This window comes from Symphalangus syndactylus, chromosome 8 (assembly GCF_028878055.3).
Source record: "Symphalangus syndactylus isolate Jambi chromosome 8, NHGRI_mSymSyn1-v2.1_pri, whole genome shotgun sequence".
NCBI classification, from domain to species: Eukaryota; Metazoa; Chordata; class Mammalia; order Primates; family Hylobatidae; genus Symphalangus; species Symphalangus syndactylus.
Genome location: NC_072430.2, coordinates 55,568,666 through 55,595,807, shown reverse-complemented (window position 1 = coordinate 55,595,807; position 27,142 = coordinate 55,568,666). Strand labels below are relative to the sequence as shown.

Below are 27,142 nucleotides of genomic sequence, written 5' to 3'. Positions count from 1 at the left end.
AGCTCCATGAGCACAAATAAAACGGAGTCCTGCAAGACCTCTTGCCACACACAAACACACACATGAATTAATGTGTAATCTTTGCTCCATTTAAAATCTTTTCATCTTGAATCCCTCTTATAGTTTTATTCCTCTGCGTTGGCAAAATGATGGCATAATGCTTAAAGAACATGGGTTCTGGAGTCAGACAGTCTGGGATGGAGGCTAATCTTTACTTCTTGCTGTGACATTGGGCCAGTAACTTAACTTCTTTATGCCATTTTCTTGTCTGCAAAATGAAGGTAATACTAGTGTCTGTCTCATGAGGTTGTTCCTATATTTATATTCATGGAAAAACTTATAAATGGCTCATATTTATTTTAGCAGAGAGTTTTTGACATGAACATATGTGCTCATGATTCTGATATAGTATACATATATTATAGCCTAATGAATTAATTAGATATTTCACAAGGGACACCATAACACTTAGAGGCCCTGTCATTTGAATAAATTTGAGCCCCATTGATGTAAAACATGCAGAAAATCTCAAGTCACTAAATATATGTTCAGTCTCTATTCTGTTTCTTGGCAGCTTTATGACCTCAAGCAAGTCCCCTAATATTTTAGTCTCAAATTTTTAATCTGTAAAATGAGGCTACTTATATTTGCGTAACTTCTAGGATTTTTCAATGCTCAAATAAAATATTACAAAATATGGAGCCATATGATATAAAAGCTTATTATTATTATCACTAGTATTTTCTCTAATCAAAATCTAACAATTCAAGGTTTTCCCTAATCCTTTAGGGCTCTATGAAAAGACATTACATTTTGTTCACAAATATCCAGTTCTCCTCTCCTGGACACAGGAAGACTGTACTGCTTTGCCTCCCTCTATGGGGCCACCTGGCTTGTAGCTAATGAAATGTAAAGCAGTGCAAAACCTAGGCATGATTCTCCAGCCCCTCATCCCCTAGCATAGCACCCAAGTCCACATGCTCCAGACAGCACAGCTACAGGTTAGTAACTAAGCCATTCTAACTTGGTAGTAGGTAAGATGTGAGGAGCCTTTCTGAGTTACTTTATTTGCATTTCAATTAAAACCTCTGAAGATCAAATGTCATAATACAAATAAATGATTCAAGTGATAAAATGTCGGTTCCTATAACTGCAAACCCACTGGGGAATATTTTTTAAGTAGAAAATGTCTGTTACTCACTTCAATCACATTTAGTGTGTGTCTGCTTACTTTCATGTAGAGCCAATTCTGGGTGCTTAGCCAGAATACTAAATGACCACATGAGCTAACATTAGGGTTGCCAGATTGAGGGAAAAAAATAAAGGACATCCAGTTTAATTTGAATTTCAGATAAATAATGAACATCTTTTTAAATATAAATGTGTCCTATGCAATATTTGGGACATATTTGTACTAAAAGAATTATCGGTGGTTTACCCCAAAGTCAAACTTAACATGATGCCCATGAATTATTTGAGACTTACTTATACATTGTTTTTCTGAGGTTCAAATTTAACTGAGTGCTCACTGTTTCACCCGGCAACTTCAGCTACATGGTGCCTTAGTCAACAGTGCTTTTACAGTTGTTTATACTTAATCGCTATTAAACCCAAAAGGGCAAACATAAACTAGATAATTACTCTAAGCAATATCCTGTTTGACCTTGCTGCAAGCTAAGGGCAATAAAAGATTTATGAAAGGAGTATCAGTTGCCATATTTGTTAAGCTTTTCTTATGCACTCTTAATATCCTCTTGGCCTGACCTCTTTTCAGGGCCCATGGACACTATTTCTACTCCAGCTATTTTGATGGAACCAACTCTGTATGCACTTCAATCAGTTTTACACAGAAACAACTTGACAATGCCCTGCCTTGTGTCCATAAAACATGCACCTCACCATTCACCCTGGAGCTTTTTTCTTGCTGCTGAAATGTGATGCTGTGAGGCCCACTCGCTCCCCCACACATGGGGCAAAATTTTCATCAGTGGGGGACAGGAGCTGGTGAATGCAGTTTTTCTCTTCCTCGCCTAACACTGATTGTCCTGAGATGCAGTAGTTTATATGACTTTTCATAAGACAGTCTTGGGGATTAGGGAATCCATTGCATTTGATACCTAAAGGTGCCTACATTTTGCCTTGGGTTCTGCTTTCTGGGAAGCTCAGGCTAAGATATCATATAACAGACATCTAATAATGAAGCCGTCTGTGTGGGAAAACAGTAAGGATTTTCAGTCAAAGGACTTGGGCTCAATCTAGTCACTGCCATTTACTGACTGAATGCCCATAGAAAAAATATTTAACCTCTATGACTTTCAGACTCTTCATCTGTAAAATGGGGGTAAGAATGAGCACTTCATAGAATTGTTATGAAGATTCAATGGGAAAATATACATAAAAAGCACATTAGTAGAGATCACTGATAATTCTCTGTGTGTTGGGCACTGTGTTGAGGGATTTATGTTTTTAGAATCAATAACCCTGTGAGGTAGGTTCCATTGTCATCTTCATTTTACAAACTGAGGCACCAAACGAGATGACTTGTTCAAGGTAACAAAACCAATAAATGAGGAGCCAGAACTAGGAACCAGGCAGTCTGACTCCAAACCTATGCCCTTAACCATTACATGGTACTCTTCATCCAGTGAACAAAACAGGGTCTGGCACAACATCCATTCTTTCTCTCCTCCTTAGTAACAGAACCCCTCATTTATTTGAGGTAGCAATGTGCCCAGCTAAATGACTACATCTCTCAGAACGCTCTTGCAGTTAGATGTGATTACATGACTCAATTCTGACCAATTATGTACAAGTGGAACTGTTAGGTGGTACTTCTAGGGGGTTTCCTTAAAACGGTGGGAGGTGGGCCCTTCTTTTGCTCCTCTTTTCTCTTAGCTGGAATATAGACATGAAGGCTGGAGTGCAGGTAGCTACTGTGGACTCATAAATTGATAATACTAAGGATGACAGAGCAGCAAGATGTTGTGGAGCCACCACATGGACCAGAGACAGCCTGTCTCAGATCTTCTTTTAGATAAGAGAGAACTGCTTTTCCACCTGTTTCAGCCAGGGGAGTTTTGTTTTTATATTTGCACTGTGTGTATGTGTGCGTATGTATGTGTGTGTGTTTTCTTTTCTTATTCTTGTCTACATAGCCAAATATAATCCTAACGGATGCAGAATTTGACATTTTTGGCTGCCTATCCATTTATATTACAAACCATAAAGTAGCATATATATTTTAGTTGTAATTATTACATTTAATATTGATGAAGTGAATATCCTTATGAACCATAGTTCCTACCTAAGCATAACTTTGGTTGGAAGTTAGGAGGAAATATGAGCATACTTATTTCAAGAATCAAAATTGGTTGATATTGCTACACATATTGCAGAACAGCTGCTGTCACATAAATCTAATTCCATCTTTTCAGCCAAGGCTCATCTCTCCCCAGGCAATATGCTACTTGCTTCATGTAAATATATTCATTTTCCCCACAAGACATGGTAAGGAAAGAATGTATTCATTTACCAAGGTGAACTCTAAAGCGTAGAACAAAACCTATATCCATAATTATTTTTGAGACCAATGGCCAGGCAGATCATACTGTTAAAGACCTGAAAATAAACACATTAACAAAGCAGCCAGTATTTATTCCTGACCATTGGCCAATTTGGCAAAGGATTAAAAATTAATTTTATGATCACCTCTAATACTTGTGTCAAAAAAGTATATGTATACGTCTCACAAACTTGCTATTTATAATCATCCCTATTTACAAAATCAATGAAATTATATTTCAGCCTTATAAATAATGCCTGTGTTGTCAAAAACAAAACAAAAACAGATGACTCTGGATAATGAGAGTGTTTAAAAAGCAACCACACAGAATTTATGCATATAAATGCCTACTTTAATCTATTTCGTGTTTATTTCTTTTTTATTTTAATATGATTATATGCCATTTACAAATAAATGATTAATTTTTTATAATAAGAAAAATAGGCCAGGTGCGGCGGCTCATGACTGTAATCCCAGCACTTCGGGAGGCCAAGACAGGCGGATCACTTGAGGTCAGGAGTTTAAGACCAGCCTCACCAATGTGGTGAAACCCCATCTCTGCTAAAAATACAAAAATTGGCCAGGTATGGTGGCATGTGCCTGTAGTCCCAGCTACTAGGGAGGCTGAGGTAGGAGAATCGCTTAAACCCAGGAGGTGGAGGTTGCAGTGAGCCGAGGCTGTGCTACCGCACTCCAGTCTGGGCCACAGAATGAGACTCCATCTCAAAAAAAAAAAAAAAAAAAAAGAAAAGAAAAAATCACCAAGTACTTGAACTAAATTAATTGGTACAGCGAGGCAATGAATCTAATTTGAGTTTTTTTAGTGGCTTTGACAAAAATAGAAACATATTGGGCTATATATTAAGTTATATTAGACTTCTTGCCTGATTAGAGCAAGCAAATACAATTTTTCTAATTTTTTAGTTTTTCTAAACTATAATTTTTCTAAATTTTTCTAAAATGAAAAATTTTCAATCTGGTTTCAAGGATGAATTACTACAGGATCCTTAGAAAATGGAAAACAATGTCTTCAACTGCAATTCTGTAAAATTATGAAGGTATTCTAGGTAACTTTTCCTATGTTGATCCTATATGAAGCCTGAAAGTATAAAATTAAAACTCAGTATTTTATTGGTGACATTATGTGAAATTGTATAAGGAATTTATTTGTTCATGATCCAGTTCTGTGGTTTCAGCAAAACAGATACATGTATGCTCAAAAGTTTAACAAATTGCCACTAAAATTCCACAGTTATGTCTCTTCTTTCTTCCCCATTCAAGAAAGCACATCTGAATGCAAATCAAGGGGACATTAGTACGTGTATAATCTTAATACTTCTTTAATTTAGAAAATAAAGTAAATCATTGACAGAATTCAACCATCTAATTAGTATTAATATCAAATTATTTGCAGTATGGGCTCTCTGCCAAAATGGTCCTTCTCCTTTCCTGTATATCTATGATCCCTCTCAACTCAAATATTGAATTATTTAAAGGGTCTATATTTAATTTTTAAGTAATGAACATGTACTAAATGGGATAATTTACTATTAATAAGGTTCAAAATATATTAATTTCTTAGTACAACCCTTATGTTTTCTCATAAAAGGAAATAGAAAAGTGTTATCTCCAAGAAACTCCATACCTTGATTACGTTATTTTCTTAAACTGTACCTGATCCTCTATTTACAGCAGAGTTAATAGCAGATGACAGATTTATAGAATCCTCTACTTGAATTTTCTAGGGGTTAAGTCCCAAACAGTGGCCCAACAATAGCCCCATTCCCCCAAACTCAGAAGGATTTGAGAGAATGACTCAGACATACTACAATTTACTTACCAAAAATCACAGACCAAAAATGCTAAATCCGTGGCTTCACCATGATTTCCACCTTCCTGATATTTTCCGAGTGGTGTCAAATATGAAACAGCCTGACTTCACGTCAGACTTGGGAGGATTAGGAGGGAGTAAAGCCTTTTTCTTAAGTAGAAAAGCAAATGACAGAAATATGACTCCTTTTATTACATAGAGGATATCACATTGTATGTAAATGTGATTTTGTATTTAAACATTAAATTTCATCTGTGTGTAGCATGCATTATTAAATAAGGTGATTAAAAATGCAGACCTGGAATGCCTTCCAGCTTGTATAATTCTGAGAGTTTCTCAAAGGGCATATAGGTATATGTTGACACTGTGGCTGAGAAGCTGCTCCAACTCAACACAGGGAGAAAACTTAGGGAACCCAGAAGAATAACCAGGTAACATCCCTTGGTTTGTGGCTTTCACATATCAGATGTCTAAAGCAAAGCCTTGGAAAATATCAAAGGGCATTTTCTGACACTGAAAAGTAGAAAGACACCATTTTTGACTGAAAGGAAATCTAGCCAGGCACTTGAGAACGTGGGAATGAAGGAAGAAGAATTATTCTTCAGAGTTGGCCAGAGAACAAGTCATTACCCTTCAATGCTGGCATAAATTAGAGGGTGCCTAGTAGTTAGGGTAAAGTTTTCCAAAAGACAACTTTTGAGTCTATCCATACATGTAGATCAGTACCTGGTTGACAATGTAGAGTTCTATGCCAACGTGGAAAACATGGTTTCAACATGAAACAATATTAAGAACAGGTGTTAACAATTGACTGTCTTGATTATGAAAGAACTTCACTAAGTCTTCCAGAAAATATCTAATTTTCCACAATACTATTCTTTTTTAGATTAGGAAGGATGGATTAGAAGAAAAATCTAGGCCAAGCATGGTGGCTCATGCCTGTAATTCCAGCAATTTGGGAGGCCGAGGCAGGAGGATCACTGGAGCCCAGAAGTTCGTGACCAGCCTGGGCAACATGGTGAAACCCCATCTCTACAAAAAATGAAAAAGTTAGCTGGGCATGGTGCCATGTGCCTGTACTCCTAGCTACACAGGAGGCTGAGGTAGGAGGATGGCCTAAGCCCAGGAGGAGGAGGATGCAGTGAGCTGAGATCATACCACTGCACTCCAGCTTGGATGACAGAGGAAGAAGAAGAAGAAAGAAGAAAGAAGAAGAAGGAGAAGGAGAAGAAGAGGAAGGAGAAGAAGAAGAAACCCAAAATGAACATCATAAATTAACCTAACCCCTAATATCAAGTTCAGGGCTAGATGCAAGGAAATTAAGGGTCATTGATAGAAGGAAATAACAAGTGAATGAGTAAATTATCTACTTGATGGAGTTGTTTCATGTTTCAATTTATTAAGGAAGAGTAACTATCAATTGAGAGGTTTTAGTTTTGCTACGCTTTATCCATAATGCTCTTCCTGGAAATTATTAGTCACTAGGTTCATTTGCTTCTGTTAAAAAAAAATAAACCAAATTCTCAGTAAAAACTTGCCTTCTCTTTTTGCTCTACTGGAAGGCATGGATCCTATTTTTTGCATAACGGGGACAAGTTATTTAAATATATGTTGGAAAGAAGAGAGATAGAACTTAAACACAACCCTATTTCCTACAATTTAGGGCTGGAGTTTTAATTAACACAAAACTTTGACAGTGGTGCCATAACAAACACAGAAGAAGCATTAATGGCCAGTGATCTGGAAACAGATTATACAGTTTGGTCCTTTGCTTATGGAGTAAGATAGATGAGGACATTGATATGCACTCTAAGAGGACTTTCATTTCTCTTACCTATTTTTTTATGAAATAAAAGAGAACAGAGCAAGTATGGAATTCACACCACAACTTCTTTGCTCCTCATACAAGGTACTAGACTGAAAAACTTGATCCTGTAATTCGAGAAGTCAGAGCTGTCCAACAGACCAGTGGTCTATAATTTGAGAGATAAATGGTTCCCCTTTCCCGTCAAAAGGAACAGTAAACCTCCCATTATATGAAGAACCTCAGCCTAAGGCTCCATGTTTTAGAGGAGTCCATCTTCTATATATTTCAGTAGGCAGCGGCTCAGAACCTTGGCAAATATCACTGACAAGGACCTAGTCACATGGACACCTATTTCCCTGGCCTCCCTGAGTTCTTAGATTAGCCTAGAGGTTCCTCTTTACCACTTCTTGGCAATGGCCTGTTATTTAGGGAGACATTTCCACACTATGCCTGATGTTCTAGCCTCGTTATTAACAACACTCCTTTTCACTCTGACAGTGGTCTCGTTTTGAACAATAAGTTATATGGTTACCCTCACCTCTTATCAACCTACTGTGGAAGTCACTCTCCCAAGGCTTTTCTATGAACACTATCCTGGTCATCCTAGATTTGAAAATACTTTCAGTATTATAGGCAATCAATTAAAGAAGAGCAGTTGTTACCGCATACATCAACTCTCTGTGTGACCAGGAGTAGGCCACTTAAATTTCCTGGGTCTCTGTTTCCTCATATGAAACAAATATTTTAAAGTAAATGATCTTTTTAACAACAAATATCATTTTGGCTGACATAAATCCAGGTTTAGCCTTCTACTCTTTTCACCAGTTCACTCTTATGGACCAGACTTCTCTGAGACAAGAAAGTCCTGGTCAGTAGGTTCTATTTAGAGCTTGGGCATACCAGAAGGAAGGGTCAGATATCCTCTCATAGCCTACTCAAAGCATCTCTTGAAGTCTAATAAACTCAACCATCGTGAGTGGCTGAGCTCACCACTGAAGCTGCTGTGGATTCTTTATCCCTATTTGTAGGTTATCCAGAGATACTCAGACCAGCTTGAGGGAGGCAGAGCCACTAAACTGCTGTGTACAAAAAACTCGGGGCTCTCATCCCAGGTTGTCCCCAAGTATCATATTTGAGAACAACAGCGTTCTCTTCAACTCTCTGGAAGACTTGATTCTCACTTCTGAGAAATATGGACACATAAATAGACATACATCATGATTTTTTATTCTATAGAAATAGGTAGGTACATCTCTTAAGCAATGCACCACATTTACAAACACTCATTTGTACTCTGCCTCTTCCAAAAAGAATTTGAGTTGGTTTTTATCTCCTCATTGATAACTACAATCTTGTTAGTTTGCTTATTAATTTGCTTTATGTTCCAATAACAGCTACTTAATTAGTAAGGGCAACTACCAGGTCAGAGGTGAAGAAGGAAGTCTGTATCTTGGCAAGCCAAAATCACACACCAGCTGAAGTTATAAGGTGTAGATATGAAGGAAGAATTAAGAAAAACAGGGGAACATGCTCTGCAGAGGAAATGGAACAGTCGATACAGACAAGAAACTGCAAGGCCTGAAATCAAAAAATAGTCTTTCTAGTTCTCAATGAGGTTGATGTATTCCTATTGGACTTCATTTGTGTTTTTAATCCACTGTGTCCTTTCAGTCGACCCTCTTTTCAATGAAAGTCTGAGTTGGTTCCTTGAAACCAAATAATCTATCAAAATCTATGAGATCCCTGTTAAACTTTTAGTGTCTCTCCAGTCTAGAATCTAAAAGTAAAAGCTCCAACAGCAAATAGTTGGCACACTCAACTTTGGATAAGATTTACAATGGTACTGTTTATAAAGATGTGGGTGACATACAATAGAGCCACAGGGAACAGTGCAATAACCCAAGTTAGTAACTGCAGAGACGTTACCACACCTTGGCCTGAAAGGATAAAGGGAAGTAATACAGTTGACCCTTGAACAAGATGTTTGAACTGAGTGGTTCCATTTATATGCAACTATTTCGGAGATTTGTAACAATTTGAAAAACACACAAACCACTTAGACTAGAAATAGGGAAAAAATAAAGAAAAAGTGAGGTATGTCATCAATACAAAAAATATACATCGATACTACAGATACTAGCCTATTTCATCATTTACTACCATAAAATATACACAAGTCTATAATAAAAAGTTAAAATTTATCAAAACGTACACATTTACAGATCACACATGGCTCCATTCCCAGTTGAGAAATGTAAACAAACATAAAAATGCAGCATTAATCGTAACTGCTAACTGCATTAAATTAACTGTAGTACATACTGTACTATTGTCATCATTTTATAGCCATCTCCTGTTGCCGTTGTGGTGAGCTCAACTGTTGCAGGTATCCACTTAAAATGCGTGTGTTGCTAATCGTCTCCAAGTAAGCAGTTTATCTCTCTACTAAATTTCTTATTGTTGTAAAAAGTGATCTTGCGGTTCTCCTGTACCTTTCATCCTGTTTAGTGCAATACTGTAAACCTTGAATAACACCATGGGACCCATACGAAGTGCCACTAGTGTTGCTGGAAGTTCTCCCAAGAAGCAGAGAAAAGTCATTACATTGCAAGAAAAAGTTTAGGCCGGGCGCGGTGGCTCATGCCTGTAATCCCAGGACTTTGGGAGGCTGAGGCAGGCAGATCACGAGGTCAGGAGCTCGAGACCGTCTTGGCTAACATGGTGAAACCCCGTCTCTACTAAAAATACAAAAAATTAGCCGGGTGTGGTGGCGGGTGCCTGTAGTCCCAGATACTTGGGAGGCTGAGGTAGGAAAATGGTGTGAACCCGGGAGGTGGAGCTTGCAGTGAGCCGAGATCGCTTGCAGTGAGCTGAGATCGCGCCATTGCACTCCAGCCGGGGCGACAGAGCGAGACTCCGTCTCAAAAAAAAAACAACAGGAAAACAAAAAGTTTAATTGCTCGATATGCACCATACATCAAGGTCTGCAGCTGCAGTTCCTCACCATTCCAGACAGATGTCCATCTTGAAAACAGGCAACATCAACTTACATATCAATGAATACAGTTCAGTACTATAAATGTTTTTTCCCTTCCTTATGATTTTCTTAAAATTTTCTTTTCTCTGGCTTACTTGCAATATGTAATCCGTACAAAATATGTGTTAATCGACTGTTTATGTTATTGGTAAGGCTTCCGGTCAACAGTGGACTATTCCTGGTTAAGTTCTGGGGGAGTCAAAAGTTATACATGGATTTTTGACGGCATGGAGCTCAGCGCTTCTAACCCCTGCATTGTTCAAGGCTCAACCGTGGTCACTGGAACTCAGAAGGAAAGGGTCTTGTGCAGAGATATATATACTGCCTTGACAGGCGCAGTGACTGAAGTCAAGGACCACAGCCTCACGAGGCAGCATCACAGGGAGGAAGTCAGGGGAATATAACCTGACCTCAGTCCCCTCCCTTCAGTGTCCTCCTGGGGCTCCTCATTGGCTGAGTCTCTCCAGAAGCTAGTGTGCAAGGAAACCTCTCCATGTTGTCCTGCAGCTCAGCTTCCCAGGGCAGAGAGCAGGGTAGAGAAGTCTCCCACATTTGGATTTATCTGGATACATTTCTGACTGCAACTTCCAAAGAAAGTGGTTAAATCTCCTGTGCTCACAGCCTAGGGAGAGAAGGGACTGTCTTTCAGGAAGATGAGGCGCAGGCCCTGCCTCGCCAAAGGCAAATACACCAGACGGCCATAGCATCCAGCAGGAGCAAGGAGGGGCAGCATCTCGCCTGCCTGCCTCCCACGTGTGTCAGCCTGGGAGGAGAAGCTTTCCCGAAAAAGGGCGCAATGGGTAGTAATGAGATGTGGCAGCCGAGTGTGAAATCCTGCCACTGGCCAGTGGCAACTGGAAACAAGGCCGAAAATAGCTCAGGCAGAATCCCAGCTTCAGGACAGGTATGGAAACACTTTTACCAAGAGACTTTCTTTAAAGCCATGTAGAGCACTTGTGGAAATGGTATTGTGGCATTATTTTTATTCCAAACATCCATTCCCAAAGGAACCCTGAGCCACAATGCCCTTCTTCGTTGCTGAAGAAAAGGGACTATCCTGGCAGGGCTGAGAAAGCTGTGTGAAGAGGCATTGGCAGGTGGCAACTTAGAAGGACCAGGGTCCGGGACAGATCTGCAGGTGAAAGTGAAGACGAAATGCTGTCTTGTTCTCAAAACTACTTGTGTTTCTCCTTGTGGAGAATAAAAGTATCCCCTTTCAATTTTATCACCAGAACTGGATGAAGGAGATCATTATGTTTCCAGTTCTCAAATCAATTCTATGAAACCCAGTGTGGCTGCCTAATAATTGAGTTCCCTAAGGAATTAATGATTTTTTTCACCTTCTCTACAAACCTCTCACAAGCCTCTCTCCTAAAATCATGAAAATTTTCATTAAATATTAATATTCATGTTATTTTTATTGCAAAAAAAAAGTATCACAATCTTCAAACATGCTCACCAATTCCAGAGCATAAATTCTGGATCAATACCATTCAATAGAATGGTGGTGGGTTTCTTCTATATGCTAAGCACTCAGAAAACCAAGATGAGTTGATTCATCTTTTTAAAAATAAATTTTCTTGTGTGCATTTGAGGTTTATAACATGATATTATGGTATACATAGACAGGAAAGTTGTTACTGTGATAAAGCAGATTAACATATCTATCATCTCACAGAGTTACTTTTGTGTGTGTGACAAGAGCAGCCAAAATACACTTATTTAACAAAAATCCCTGATACAAGCTTTTTGTTTGTTTGTTTGTTGAGACAGAGTCTCGCTCCATCGCCCAGGCTGGAGTGCAATAGTGCGATCTCAGCTCACTGCAACCTCACCTCCTGGGTTCAAATGATTCTTGTGCCTCAGCCTCTCAAGTAGGTGGGATTACAGCCCAGCTAATTTTTGTATTTTTAGTGGAGACTGGGTTTCACCATGTTGGCCAGGCTGGTCTCAATCTCCTGGCCTCAAGTATCCGCCCACCTCGGCCTCTCAAAGTGCTGGGTGAGCCCCGCACCTGACCCCTAATGCAAGTTTTATTAACTGTAGTCCTCATGTTATATGTTAGATTTCTAGACTTGTTTATATCTGCTATTTTGTATCCTTTGACCTATATCACTGCATTTCCTCCCCTCCCCTTGCCCATAGTAACCACTATTTTACTCATTGTTTCTGTATATAAGACCTCTTTTTAAAAATAATCCACATATATGTGAGATCATGCAATAGTTTTCTTTCCGTGTCTGGCATATTTCACTCAGCATGTCCTCCACACCCATCCGTGTTGTGGCAAATGGCAGGATCTTCTTTTTTTCTTTTCTTTAAGGCTGAATAAAATGAGTTTAATATGGCCTGGCTTTCAAAGAAATGGATACATAAAGAATTACAATGTGGTGTAATAAAATAAAACTTTATATTTTATAAACAGTAAGATCATTGCATAGGAAAGGGAATGATCAAAATGTAAGTGGGCAAAAAGGTTTCCGGGAGTAAATGGAATACGAATTTGGCTTTATGAGATGAATAGGAGATTGTGAGGTGGCTACTTGTGGGAAGGGCATTCCAAGCAAAGGGAACAGGATGTGCAAAGGCAAAGACACACAAATGACTGCCATGTGTCCTAGGCACTGAATGCGAGGCAGCACTGCTGAAGCAAAACGTGCTCCGGGAGGCAGCTGGAGAGGAAGGCAGGCAGCAGTCAGCGAAGCACAATCCGTGGAGGTGTGTTCCAAGTAACCTAACAGCAGAAGCAGACTGAAGATGGTTTCTTTTCTGTTTTTATTTTGTTTAAATTAGAGTATCTATCCCTGTAAAAGTTTCATCAGTTCCATTCTCATATGAATTCTTGAGTGGGAGGGACAGAGGCATTGACTCCATCATGCTATGAGTTGAACATCACCTGTGTCCCCCGAGGGAAGTGTGTCATACAAGTGAACAGTCTTTCATGGCATCATGGCAAGGAAAGGGAGTGCTGCCTACGGGTTGCAGAGAGACAAGAGGTTTAAAGCAGGAGTATATGTTGGTCAGATTCACATTTAGCAAGATCCCACTGACAGCACTGTGATGAACTGTTTGTATTGGATGGCAGGAGGCATAATGGGTTAGTATTTTAGGGCTTCTAAACAAATTGCCACAAACTAAGAGGCTTAAAACAACTGAAAAATTATTTTCTTGTCATTATACAGACCAGAAATCTGAAATCAAGATATCATCACACTCCCCCTGGAGGCTTCAGGGGAGACTCCTTCCTTGCCTTTTCAAGCCTCCGGTGGCCGTTGCCAGTCCTTGGCTTCCTTGGCTCGTGGCCACATCCATTCATTCTCTGACTCCATCTTCATATTACCTTCTCCTCTGTGTGTTTGTTGTGTCCTCTTCTGTCTCTTAGAAGGACACTTGGGACTGGAGTTAAGGCCCACTAGGGAATCCAGGAAGATCTCACCTCAAGATCCTTAATTACATCTGCAAAGACTTTTTCCAAGTAAGGTAGCATTCACAGTTTCCAGGGATTTGGGCATGGATATATCTTTGTGGAGACCGCCATTCAACCCATCACACAGAAGAATCTTATTTCTCAACCTATGGTCAGCAAACCAACCGCATTAGGATCTCATGGAGTGCTGCACTTGATCATTTGCACACTACTAGACCGGAGATGTGGACTCAGGAGGTGTCAGCCAGCCATGAGGACAACCTTATGATGAGCATGGGAACTACAATTAGAATGATCAGGAGTCAGTAGTGACTTGAAAGTAGAGATGAGGAGGATGAGAGTGAACATAATCACTTCTGGGTGTCATCATGGGACAACTTACTGAGATGAGAATGCAGGGAGAAAGCACAGTATCCTAGGAATCTCAAAAGTTGGAAAGACTAGTAAGATCATCCTGTCTAGCCCTTACACATGATTCAGGATTTCCCTTTTTGGTATCCTTTACAAATGATCATGCAACTTTGATTTAAGCAACTGACTTTACTGAAACCAAAGTTGCATGATCATTTGTAAAGGATTTGTCTGACTGCCTTGTCTGTTTCCTTCACCAGCTTATAAACTGAATGAGAAAAGAGGCCATGTTTGTTGGGTTCACAGTTATTTCCCCAGAACCTGATAGAGTACCTGTAAGCATGAAGGTTCTCAATATGTATTTTTGTGGGGGATTTTTGGTGGTGGTGGCTATTTTTAAAACTACTTTATTGAGATATGATTGTCATACAAAAAGCTGTACATATTTAATGTATACAATTTGATGAGTTTGGAGACAAGTGTTCACCCATGTAAATATGTGTTTTTGAATGAATGGGTGAATGAATGAGCAACTTTGGTGACAGGAAGATGTAGAAACTAGGTAAGAATTAGAATGGTTAACAAGAGTTATTCCAGTGGTTACTCTTCCATTTGGGGCAGCTCTAATTTCATGTTCCTGTTTATACAGTTGCTTATTTTGTTCCCTAGGTCACTCAGATTGAGTCTAGCTCTGTGAAAATTTATTTCAAATACAAAGAGAACTATTGTGCTCCCTGAGTCTCCTCCTCTCTGGCTAAGTATCTTCATTTACTTTAACCACTTGGCCTGTTTTAGTCCTGTTTTAGAAATGCATCACAGTTCTAGTTGTTCTTTTTTCATTCACTCAACAAATATTTATGAGTATCCACTGAGTGCTCTGTACCAGGGCTCTGTATGCAAAAGGAGGAAAAAAGAGACATGCACGTGCCTTCCATCTACAGTGTTCCTCTAAAGTTATTAAACATAGCAATCCCCAGAACTAAGAAAAGCAGATGCCCCTTCCTTTGTACTGGGTATGTGCTCTTTTACTACTACAGTATATCTAAATAAGAGATACTGGTTCTTCCACTTGTTTTTTTGCAGTTCTAGATGTGGTATTTCTTGTTGTTTGTACAGCCATGGACCATCAATTAAGTGTAACTTTTCTTTTGGGTACAAGAGCATATATACATAGAAGGATGTAGACGGTATGCACAACACAACCATCTACATTCTTCCATCCCTTACAAATAGAATACGTGTTTGCACTCTTTGCTGAAGGTAATGCAATGCTCAGAAATGCGCCCCAGCATCTAGAGGAGCAGGGTGTTTTTCAGGCATCTGTGAGAAACAGATGCTCTGTCAAGCCAGGGACAGGGGCTCAGGTTACATCGTGTGTTCAGTGAAGCACATCAGAATCTTTTGCCTAGTACAGCCTCAAGTAATTGTTTTATTTTTTATTCTTCTATTATTTTATGCATGTTTTCTACTTTTAATAATGAAATAAACCCATAATAAAACAAAAATAATTCCACAAAACTGATGGGATTTTTTTTTTCATTGCAAATGTCTGTTTAACTAATTTGTTCACTAATGGAGGCTCCCAAGCTTCAGAAAAGATATTCTCCTTTAAGGGAACACAGATGTTTGACTTAAAATTCCATATTTGTGACATTTCAATATTGGTATCCTCGCTTTTTTTACTAATGAAATTGTAAGAAAACAAAATCTGCTTGTCCTACAGCAATTTGGCTGTGATTCGGAAACTTTTTTATTAAAATGAAATAATATGTTCTGCAAATCTAATTGCAGAGGAATTAGACATACTAAACCAAATAGTCATCTGTGATACAAAATGAAATAAAATAGAGAAAAGCCATTTCAGGAAATAGACAGTAGAAAGAAGTTCTGAGGAATGTCTGTCTGCTTGTATTGTGATCATTTCTGGGTTCAGTTTTGATGTTTTTAAATGAAATATTTTAACCTCAGACCTCATTTTCTTTATTTTCCTTTTTGCCCTGTCTTATGGTACTGATCAGACCTCATTTTTAAATAACACATTTATTTCACTTACATTGTACTTATGTAGTTGAAGTGAATGGACTAGGATCATTGACCAACTTAATTGTATATAAACGCAAATGAAAATATATCTGTTGGAGTTATAATAGTGGTTAGAAAACAGGGAAGAATGACAAGAGAAGTTTAGTGGAACGTGGGTATGGACATAACGAGAGTGCATAGGTAAAACTAGCCGAAATTGTTTGGCTGTTTTAATTTGCCTCAGCCTTCAACTTTAAATAAGAACATTTAATCAATTAGATTACTTGCAGTATAACTATTTCAATTCTCCAAACACCATTATGTTATCTGTTCTTCGGGCCAAGTTCAATGCCACGTACATGGTAAATGCTGAATATTTGCAGAATGAATGAACGAAGTGAACTAATGGACAAATAAATATCACATTTCTTCCTTTTTTTCTTGATAGTGTGTCCGGAATTGGTGGGTTCTTGGTCTCACTGACTTCAAGAATGAAGCCGCGGACCCTCGCGGTGAGTGTTACAGCTCTTGAGGTGGTGCGTCTGGAGTTTGTTCCTTCTGATGTTCGGTTGTGTTCGGAGTTTCTTCCTTCTGGTGGGTTCGTGGTCTCGCTGGCTTCAGGAGTGAAGCTGCAGACCTTCGTGCTGAGTGTTACAGCTCATAAAAGCAGTGTGGACCCAAAGAGTGAGCAGTAGCAAGATTTATTGCAAAGAGCTAAAGAACAAAGCTTCCACAGTGTGGAAGGGGACCCAAGCGGGTTGCCGCTGCTGGCTCAGGCAGCCTGCTTTTATTCTCTTATCTGGCCCCACCCACGTCCTGCTGATTGGTAGAGCCCAGTGGTCTGTTCTGACAGGGCGCTGATTGGTGCATTTACCATCCCTGAGCTAGACATAAAAGTTCTCCACGTCCTCATCAGATCAGTTAGATACAGAGTATCGACACAAAGGTTCTCCAAGGCCCCACCAGAGCAGCTAGATACAGAGTGTCGATTGGTGCATTCACAAACCCTGAGCTAGATACAGGGTACTGATTGGTGTGTTTGCAAACCTTGAGCTAGATACAGAGTGCCGATTGGTGTGCTTACAATCCTTGAGCTAGACATAAAGGTTCTCCAAGGCCCCACCAGAGCAGCTAGATACAGAGTGTCAATTGGTGCACTCACAAACCCTGAGCTAGACACAGGGTGCTGATTGGTGTGTCCGCAAACCTTGAGCTGGATACAGAGTGCCGATTGGTGTATTTACAATCCCCGAGCTAGACATAAAGGTTCTCCACATCTCCACCAGACTCAGGAGCCCAGCTGGCTTTGCCCTGTGGGTCCTGCCCTGGGGCTGCAGGTGGAGCTGCCTGCCAGTCCCGCGCCGTGTGCTCACACTCCTCAGCCCTTGGGTGGTCAATGGGACTGGGTGCCGTGGAGCAGGGGGTGGCGTTCGTTGGGGAGGCTCCGGCCGCACAGGAGCCCATGGAGGGGGTGGGAGGCTCAGGCATGGCGGGCTGCAGGTCCCGAGCCCTGCCCCATGGGAAGGCAGGTAAGGCCTGGTGAGAAATCGAGCACAGTGCCAGTGGGCTGGCACTGCTGTGGGACCCAGTACACCCTCCGCAGCCGCTGGCCTGGGTGCTAAGCCCCTCATTGCCCGGGGCCAGCAGGGCCTGCCGGCTGCTCTGAGTGAGGGGCCCACCAAGCCCACACCCACCCGGAACTCCAGCTGGCCCGCAAGCACCGTGCGCAGCCCCGGTTCCCGCTCGCGCCTCTCCCTCCACACCTCCCTGCAAGCTGAGGGAGCCGGCTCCCGCCTTGGCCAACCCAGAAAGGGGCTCCCACAGTGCAGCGGTGGGCTGAAGGGCTCCGCAAGTGCCACCAAAGTGGGAGCCCAGGCAGAGGAGGTGCCGAGAGCGAGCGAGGGCTGTGAGGACTGCCAGCACACTGTCACCTCTCAATAGGAGTGTAGGTCAGTAAAGATTCTGATGCCCATAATCAAGATACAAACATTTGACTCAACTAATAGAGAGCTATCGTTCGCATTAGAGTTATAAACAGAACACTAGATGAATTTTCTTATTATTTTTCTCTACTAAAGGCATTAGGTCACAATTAGCATTTACTTGAAATGTTTGTATATTTAAATTTCTCTCTATATTTATATTATTAAATTGTTGTGACTAGAATGTAATTTTATTTATAAATGGTTTCCAAACTATACTCTAGCCATGATCAGTTGGATAATTCAGTGTTTTTATAACTGATATCAATCATTGCAAGTTATTTGAAATCCTGATGATCCTCACTGATAGTTCTAGTCACGTCCCACACATACCTCTAGCTCAAGACGAACAGGTTGCAACAAAGATGTGTTTGTGCACGCATGTATGTGTATATGTGTGTGCATATGTGTGTGTGTGTATGTGTGTGTGTGTGAAAGCATTGTGGATATTTTGTGTTTGCTTATTTTGTAAACACAATATTAATCTTTGCTTGTCAGTCCTTGAGGATTTTTGCACTTCACTGTTTATATAAGCAACCAAATGGTCATAAAAAGTCAACTTGACCATATAGAATAGGATGTGGTGTATTCTGAAATAACATTCTTCTTCAAACTTTCTCATTAATTGCCAGCCTGCTCAGCAACCGCCAGAATATGATGAACCTTCTTAGATCAGTTCCCACTGTTGTGCAATGCATTCTAAAATATAGCAGCAAATAAATATATGATGTCATAGAGACAAAAATTCTGCAGGTAAAAACTAGCATAAAGCAGATAAGCATTCTCTGGCTGGGATACAGAGTTTTAAAACCTCTTAAACCTTAAAACCTTACTCTGAAAACACTACATACCAGATGTGAACTGCCCAAACTTGTTTTTGAACAGATTCATTATGCACAGATTCATGTTCATGCAGTTCAATTCATGGATTTTTAAACTATTTCAGTACTTAGCCCATTGATTGATCTAAGAGCCTAGATATTAAAATGAAGTCTGTTGTTCTTTTTATTCATTAAAGATAAGGAAAGACCATTTCTGTCAATGGTTATTGGATCATCCTACTTGACTATAAACAGATCCCTCCCCTACCATGCATGTGCACAAAAATTACCAGAGCCTTTTCCTAAATTGGTTGTTAGGTCAATTGCTTTGATGTCACTGAGGCTCCCATATTGGCCGAGGTTGCAGGGAAAAGAGGTTGGGGGAATAATCTCATCTCTAGGGGAAGAAGCATAGGAATAAGAATCAAAAGATTCGCATTCTAATCTTGGCCGAGCCTTTGGCCAAACAGCAGTTTGACGTGGTCCAAGAAGTGGCACTGCCCTAAACACTCATTAAGTCTTCACAGCACGAACAGGTACATTTAGATAGGTGCTGCAGTATCCCCTTTTACAGGTGAAAAGATTTATATACTTTCCCTGTGTCAGGCTGTAGGTTAGGATCAGAGCCAGGATTCTGCCTGGAACAGGTTGGCTCCTGTACTGCTATTTTAGAGATATTGTGATAATGCATGTGAAAGAACTTTGAAAAGTATAAAGAATGATTATTCTTACACAGGAGGGTCACTCAATAGACGTATTTATGTACTGCAAATTGGAATGAGGGTGGAATAGTGAAATAACTGATGGTGTTGGCTGTTGATGATCATAGGGGTAGTCACCACCTGATTTTGAGGAGTGGCACATGCTAGCTAAGTAGGGCAGAGAAGCTAAACACAGTCTTACCACACGATTCAGCATTTGAACTTTTAGGTGTTTACCCAACTGATTTGAGATTTATATCCACATAAAAGCCTGCAAACAAATATTTATAGCAGCTATATTCATAATGACCAAAAACTGGGAGCAACTAAGATGTCCTTCAATAGGTGAATGGATAAATAAACTGTGGTACAGTCAGTTGCTGGAATATTATTTGATGATAAAAATAAATGAACTGTCGAATCACAAAAAGACATGAATGAATCTTAAATGCATAGTTCCAACTGAAACAACCCAATCTGAAAGGCTACATATTGTATGTTTACAATTATATGACATTCTGGAAAAGGCAAAACTATGGAGACAGTAAAAAAGTGCATTGATTTCCGGGGGGCTCAGGGAGAGGGGAGGAAGGATTAAATAGGTTAAGCAGGAGGAATTTCTTAGAGTGGTAAAACTGTCCGCATAATACTGTAATCATGGATACATGACAATGCATATATCAAAATCCATGGAACTTTATAGAACAAAGAGTAAACATTAGTGTATGCACATTTTAAAGATCATTTAGAAGGTCAAGGGTCCTAGAATGGACTGCAGTGACAAAACAATCTAACTGTAATAAAAATCTATAAAGCAACTTCACTGAAGGAGGTGGGAGGAAACGATGCTGACCTAAGTGATTTTGGAAATGGGAGGAGTCTGTAAGACTAAAGGCAAAAGAAAATGTACATAAAACTGTACTTAATACAGTTGTTTCCCATAAGGTTTCAAGTTAACAATTCTAATACTGCTCTACATTTATACCAGAATTAGCAATTAAGTAAATGCATGGTGGATGGTGGGAGCCAGATTTCTCATGGAGTTCACAGATAAGCAATGGGAATAGGCTAGACTGGTCCATGTGGTAATGAATTAGAGTTGGGGCTATCAGTTTGAATTCACTTATGTTTAGCTTAACATAGATACCTATGGTTACATATAGAAATATTTATAGATATTTGTATTTATGTACAGAGCTTAGTATACATATTTCCTTGTGTCAGCTAAGAGAGCCTAGAAAGCAATGACACCCCAGTAGCAAGGAGAACTTCTAGTGCCCAGATTTTGGTTTTAATACTGTTCTCGGCCGGGCCTAGTGGCTCAAGCCTGTAATCCCAGCACTTTGGGAAGCCGAGGCAGGCGGATCACGAGGTCAGGAGATCGAGACCATCCTGGCTAACACAATGAAACCCCGTCTCTACTAAAAAATACAAAAAATTAGCCTGGCGTGGTGGCAGGTGCCTGTAGTCCCAGCTACTTGGGAGGCTGAGGCAGGAGAATGATGTGAACCCAGGAGGCGGAGCTTGCAGTGAGCCGAGATCGCGCCACTGCACTCCAGCCTGGGAGACAGAGAAAGACTCCGTCTCAAAAAAAAAAAAAAAAATACTGTTCTCCAGTAAAAGAAACTAGAGCTCCTTGGAGAAATTGCTGATTCTAAGATTGGGTTAGCATATATACAAGTTGGCCCTGGAGCATCTTCTAGTGCCAGAAAGTAAGTACCTAACACACACAGACACACACACACACACACACACACACACACACACACACACAATGATAAGAGGATCTCAAAGGGATACAGGAGCCAACTTCAACAAGAGCTCCTCATGGCCAAACCTGGAACAATGTGAACCACAAAATAATGCAGTATTAGACTATAACCAAAAGTATAAAATAACTGTGAGTTCATACTATTATAAATGAATAATTGAATAAATAAATCGTGAAAAAAAGGACAAATCTCCCATGCAGAAGAATTCCAAATAATTTCTGTAGATATTCTACACTCAAAGACGTAGAACATAACCCCCTACTCCTTTGATGCGGGCTATATGTAGTGACTTCCTTCCAAAGGGTGCCGCATAGACATGGTTTAACTTTACAGTGAAGAACATGACAAATTACCTGAGCCAAGCAATCAAGATCAGTGTCAACAGTAAGAAGTCATGTTGATGGAATGTACCCTTGACACAATGCAACAAAAAGGCTCTTTATCTTTGTGAATTTCTACCCAAAAACCCATAATCCAGTCTAATCATGCAAAAAAAAAATCAGATAAATACCAATTAAGGAGCAGTCTACAAAATATTTGATGAGTATTCCTCAAAAACAAGGTAAATCTGAAAAATCATCACAGCCAAGAGGAGCCTGAGGAGACACAACAACTAATGTAATATGGTATCCTGGATGAGATTCTGAAATAGAAGAAGGACATGAGGGTCCAGGCGCAGTGGCTCATGCCACTTGGGAGGCCAAGGCACCTGAGGTCAGAAGTTCAAGACCAGCCTGGCCAACATGGTGAAACCCTGTCTCTACTAAAAATGAAAAAATTGGCTGGGCGTGGTGGCGGGCACCTGTAATCCCAGCTACTCGCGAGGCTGAGGCAGGAGAATCGCTTGAATCTGGGAGGCAGAGGTTGCAGGGAGCCGAGATCACACCATTGTACCCCAGCCTGGGTGACAAGAGCAAAACTCTGTCTCAAAAAAAAAAAGGACATTAGATAAACACCAAGGAAATAGAAGGACATTAAATAAAAGCAAAACTGTCTCAAAAAAAAGGACATTAGATAAATACCAAGGAAATAGAAGGACATTAAATAAAAAGGACACCAGATAAATACCAAGGAAATAGAAGGACATTAGATAAATACCAAGGAAATCTGAATAAAGTATAGACTTGTTAATAATATACGGGTGTTGATTCACTAATGATAACAAGTGTACTATACAAATATAAGTTGTTAATAATAGGAGAAACTAGATATGGAGTACATAGGAACTCTTTTTACTATCTTTATAATTTTTTGTAAGTCCAAACTGCTCTAAAAAATAAAGTATATATGTCCTTTTTAGTATATATAAATATACTATAGAGAAGATTTTGGTTTTACCTAGATCACATCACTGAAAGATACTGGTTTTCACCAACTCCATTAATTATTTTTTGATGTGGGAATAAAAGATATAATCAGACACAATCCTGTAAAAATCAATTCATCTCCTTGGATATCATGATGATTTCAGTCACATATGCTCCTTTTGGATGGACATAGCTATAAGGAAAGAAACTTTTTAAATGCAGAAGTATATTAAATTTATTTGTTAAATAAACAATGAACATCTCCAGATAGCAGCAAACGGCAAGGAATTACGTCCGGCTATAATTTAACCAGCCCGCCTTAGGATTGCCGCTATTAGAGTTCAGTGGTGGAATAAACCATCTCTAGCGTATGCTTTTTCTATAGATGGTTTATTAGATGATTTACAATGAAATCGAGCACACGACTCTTCTTTAACCCCTCCAGGAACCTGATGAAATGCCTGGTCTAACAGGAGGATGCAGAGAAAGTTATGAAGAGGGGTATGTGAGCTTCTGTGTTATTTATTCTTGGTCCTGCAATATGGTCAGTGAAGCATCCTGAGCGCTCACCCTTTCCCAATGCTATAAAGCAAATTGGATGGATGAGTGTGATTTACAGGAGAAGGAAACTGCAGTTATCACTGCTTTACCTTGACCTCTGCCTGGAGACAAGGCTGAGAGGGTGACTACAAAATTAGAGCGACAACTAACATATGCTGGATACATATCCTGGGCCAGGATGATGCCAGGTATTTTACAGTTGGTCACTCCTCACACCAACCCTATGAGCAGCAGTCTCTTCCTTAAGATTTTGAGCGGGCCCAGTAATCACTACCCCTCTTCATCCCCTTAATTCTCAAAAAATTAAGATATAAGACAAAGGAGTAACAGATGAAGATATTATAATATCACCTCTATTACTGATAAAGTCTCTCTTACAGTGCTAGTGGGAGCATAAATCAATATAGCCATTTTGGAAAACTAAACCTGAATATATGCATTCTCTATGCCCCAGCAATTCCACTCACAGAAATATACCCAGTAAAATGTGTACATATGCTCACCAAACGACATGTACTAGAATGCTCATAGCAGCACTATTTGTAAAACTGGAAAATACCCATTTGCCCAGCAACAGTAGAAGGGATCAATAAATCTTGGTATACTAGATTATTATATAGCAATAAGAATGATCAAACCATAATTACAGGCAACAATATAGACGAATATTACAAATGTAACATACAGGCAAAAAAGCCAGACGCAGAAGAGCACGAACTGTATGATTTCATTTATGCAAAGTACAAAAGTAGGAAAATGAATTGGGTTTTAGAAGTTGGTTCAAGATAGTTGTTGCCCTTGGGTGGGGACAGTGATGAGAGGGAGCAGGCAGGAGACTTCTTGGGGACTAGCAATATTATTTTTCTTGAAATGAGTACTAGTTACTTGGGTGTGTTTGGTTGTGAAAATTATAGAGCAATACACAAGCAGTAAGCATCTTTACCATATATAGTACTTCAATTAAAAAAAATTTTAAAATCCTCTCTTGATCCCGTCTTCCCATCCAACTACCACTATCCTCTTCCCTGTAAAGCAAATGTTTTTGAATGGAGTGTCTTTTCTCGCTGTGTCCAATGTCTGCATTCTCTCTTGAACCCAGTCCAGCAAACCTTTTGCCCTAGATTCTAAAAAGCTGCTCTTATAAAGATCAATGATGATTTGCATGTGGCTAAACCCAATTGTCAGCTTGCCTCATTGTACTTACCAGCAGCATTCCATACAGAATATCACTCTCTGCATATTATCTTGGTTTCTGTACGCAGTATCCATCAGTAGGTGAACTCATGAAGCCTCATGGTTTTAAATGCCCTGTCTGTACTGATGACTCCCTCATTTATATTTTCAGCCCAAATCTCTCCTTGGCACATCAGACTTGTGCATTCAATTGCCCACTTAACGTCTCAAACATAATATATTCCAAACAAATGTCCTGATACCCTCCAAACCTGCCCTTCCCACATTCTCCTCCTTCTTATTAAGCTTCTCAGATCTACTCCGTCCTTCCAGTTGTGTAGCCCCCAAACCTTGAAATAACCCTAAACTCCTCTTTTTTTTTTTCATACAATGCATCTAATCCATTAACCAGACCTATTGATTCTACCTTCAAAATATATCCAGAATTTACCCACTTCTTGCTGCTTAGACTGCCACCATCCTGGTCCAATCCACCTTCCTCTCTTGCCTGAATTATCTCAATAGTCTTCTAGACACTTCTTCCCTGCCCCTCACTGCCCTGCCCCTTGCCTGTGCCCTTGCTGCCCCACAAGCTATTTCCTACAAAGAGCGATCCCAGTAAACAATAATCCAAATTATGTCATTTGTCTGCTCCAGACCCTCCTGTTTTCCATCTCACTCAGAAGAAAAGGCAATTCCAGGCTGTGAACTTCAAGACTCTGTATGATCTGACCTCACATTGGCTTTCAAACCTCATCTTGCACACTGCTTCCCCGGTGTGCTCTGCGTTAGCCGCACGGGGATCTTTATGGGTCCCTGGACACTCCAGTCATTTCCTTGGCTCAGGGCGTTTGCATTGGCTGTTTCCACCCACTGGAGTTCTCTTTCCCTGCTATATACATGGTTTTCTCTCTCATTTCCTTCAGGTCTTTCTTTACTCAAATGACATCTTTTTTAAAAGACGATTTCTATCTCAAATTTTATACACACGTCTCTGTATCCCCCTTCTCGGCATTTTTTTTCTCCTTGACCCTTATCGCTGTCATGTGTGTGTTTGTTCATGTATTTATTGACTGGGTGATTTTTTCTCTCTCAATAAGCTGCAAACTCTGTGAAGACAGGGATATTTTTCCCATTTTTGCCCCATCATGCTGCAAGCCCAAGGTACAATTAGAACACATCCAATTCACTGTCCATCTACCTGTGGCATTTCAACCATGACCACAAACCAAATCACTCTTCCTGTATCACATTCCCTGAGAGACTTTGTTTTCTCCCACAAGAAAGACTTGTTTATTTTTCTGCTTCAATCAAATGTACCACTAGTTTCTGCAGGATTATTTGTACCTCTTTCAGGATCCTGAGGAATTTGCTCCTGGGCCGTGAAGATGGGAAGCTGAGTCAGAGCGCAGTTCTTCACCCAATCCCACAGCCACACGTGCCTGCTTGCTCATGGGATCTTCCCACTCTCCTCGGGAAGGCTTCCGAGCTGCTTCCTCAGGATGTCCTGTGATTGCAGCCTGACCTGTCAAAGCCATGCGAATACCATCTGTTCAGTTATATAACTTGAGATCTGGGAAGAATTCTCAACGTAGGATTTGCTGCCCAAATCGTATCATTTTCAGAAACGAGATTAAGCATTCTTTGCTGGGAAAAGGAGAAATTACCAGAAAAATTATCATTTCACTGAGTATAAACAAATCTTTGTCCAAAATACACAAATGAAAATGACAAATTTGCTTCACTAATATTTGCTTGCATGAAAAATATACATAGGGCTATGGTTCAATATCTTAAGTGCAAAATAAACTCTTAATTAGGAACAATGGAATTATTAATTTAACCAATCTTAATTTTGCTTAGATCATTAGCCTGCAGTATAATGTCTCAAGCAGAATTTGGGGTGGGGAGCTTGGTGGTGGAAGAAGAAGTGCTCATTTCTACAGACATGACAAGATTATTAACACTATAGAATGATTTTTCTTTCATGGGAGGGGAAGATATCTGACCCACCAGCAGTCAGACAGAAACCCTGACTTGTGATTTTAACATTACCTTATATGACCCGTGGTCACCTTGTATGACCAAAGAAAACCATTTATGAAAGAGCTGCCTGAAGTTAAAGATTTAAATGGTAACTTTGTAGACTAGGTTTTCTCTCATCATCTAATTTACTTGCCTTAATGCTTGTTTCTTTACCCTTATTCCTACTGGCTCTCGAGGATATCCTGCGAATTTATGTTGAACAGCACTAATTTTTTCACATGGAGCTAGCACATGTTTATGACTAATACAAGTTTATGACTACAAAAAACAGAGATTTTGTCATCTTAAACTGAATTTACTGGGAATAAAATCAGTCAATACAGAGAAGTATAACAAAGGAAATAAAAATCACCACAACTCCTACTACCCGAAGATTATATGGTTAAAGTGTTTTGTATATTCTTCTGTAATTTTTACACATACATGTTTTTTAAATAAAAATTAACCCCACCTATAAACCAAACAATATTATTTAACTAACAAGAGAAGAATAAATTATATTTTTTGGTTGGCTGTATAATAAAGAGCATCCTGCCATTCAGAAAAAAACAGGGTAAGACAAGGAAGGAAGCCAAACAGATGGACTGCAATGGAAGTTGACTCAGAATGAATGAATGAATGAATGGAGGAGCTATTTTGCTGACTGTGGTCAGTCAAGGAACACCTATCAGAAAAAGCAGCATTTGGCCAGGCTTAGTGGCTCACGCCTGTAATCCCAGCACTTTGGGAGGCTGAGGCAGGC

At 39.8% G+C, this 27,142-nt stretch overlaps 1 long non-coding RNA gene across 1 annotated transcript in view; it reads left to right on the top strand.

The window, feature by feature from the left end:
• LOC129487799 (uncharacterized) overlaps positions 1 to 26,793 on the top strand; it is an 86,352-nt gene extending 59,559 nt beyond the window's left edge. Inside the window, exons 2-3 of the long non-coding RNA XR_008659462.2 lie at positions 23,066 to 23,121; positions 25,711 to 26,793. This is a non-coding gene — a long non-coding RNA (uncharacterized lncRNA). The remainder of the gene's footprint in view (positions 1 to 23,065; positions 23,122 to 25,710) is intronic.
• Positions 26,794 to 27,142: the final 349 nt, after the last annotated feature.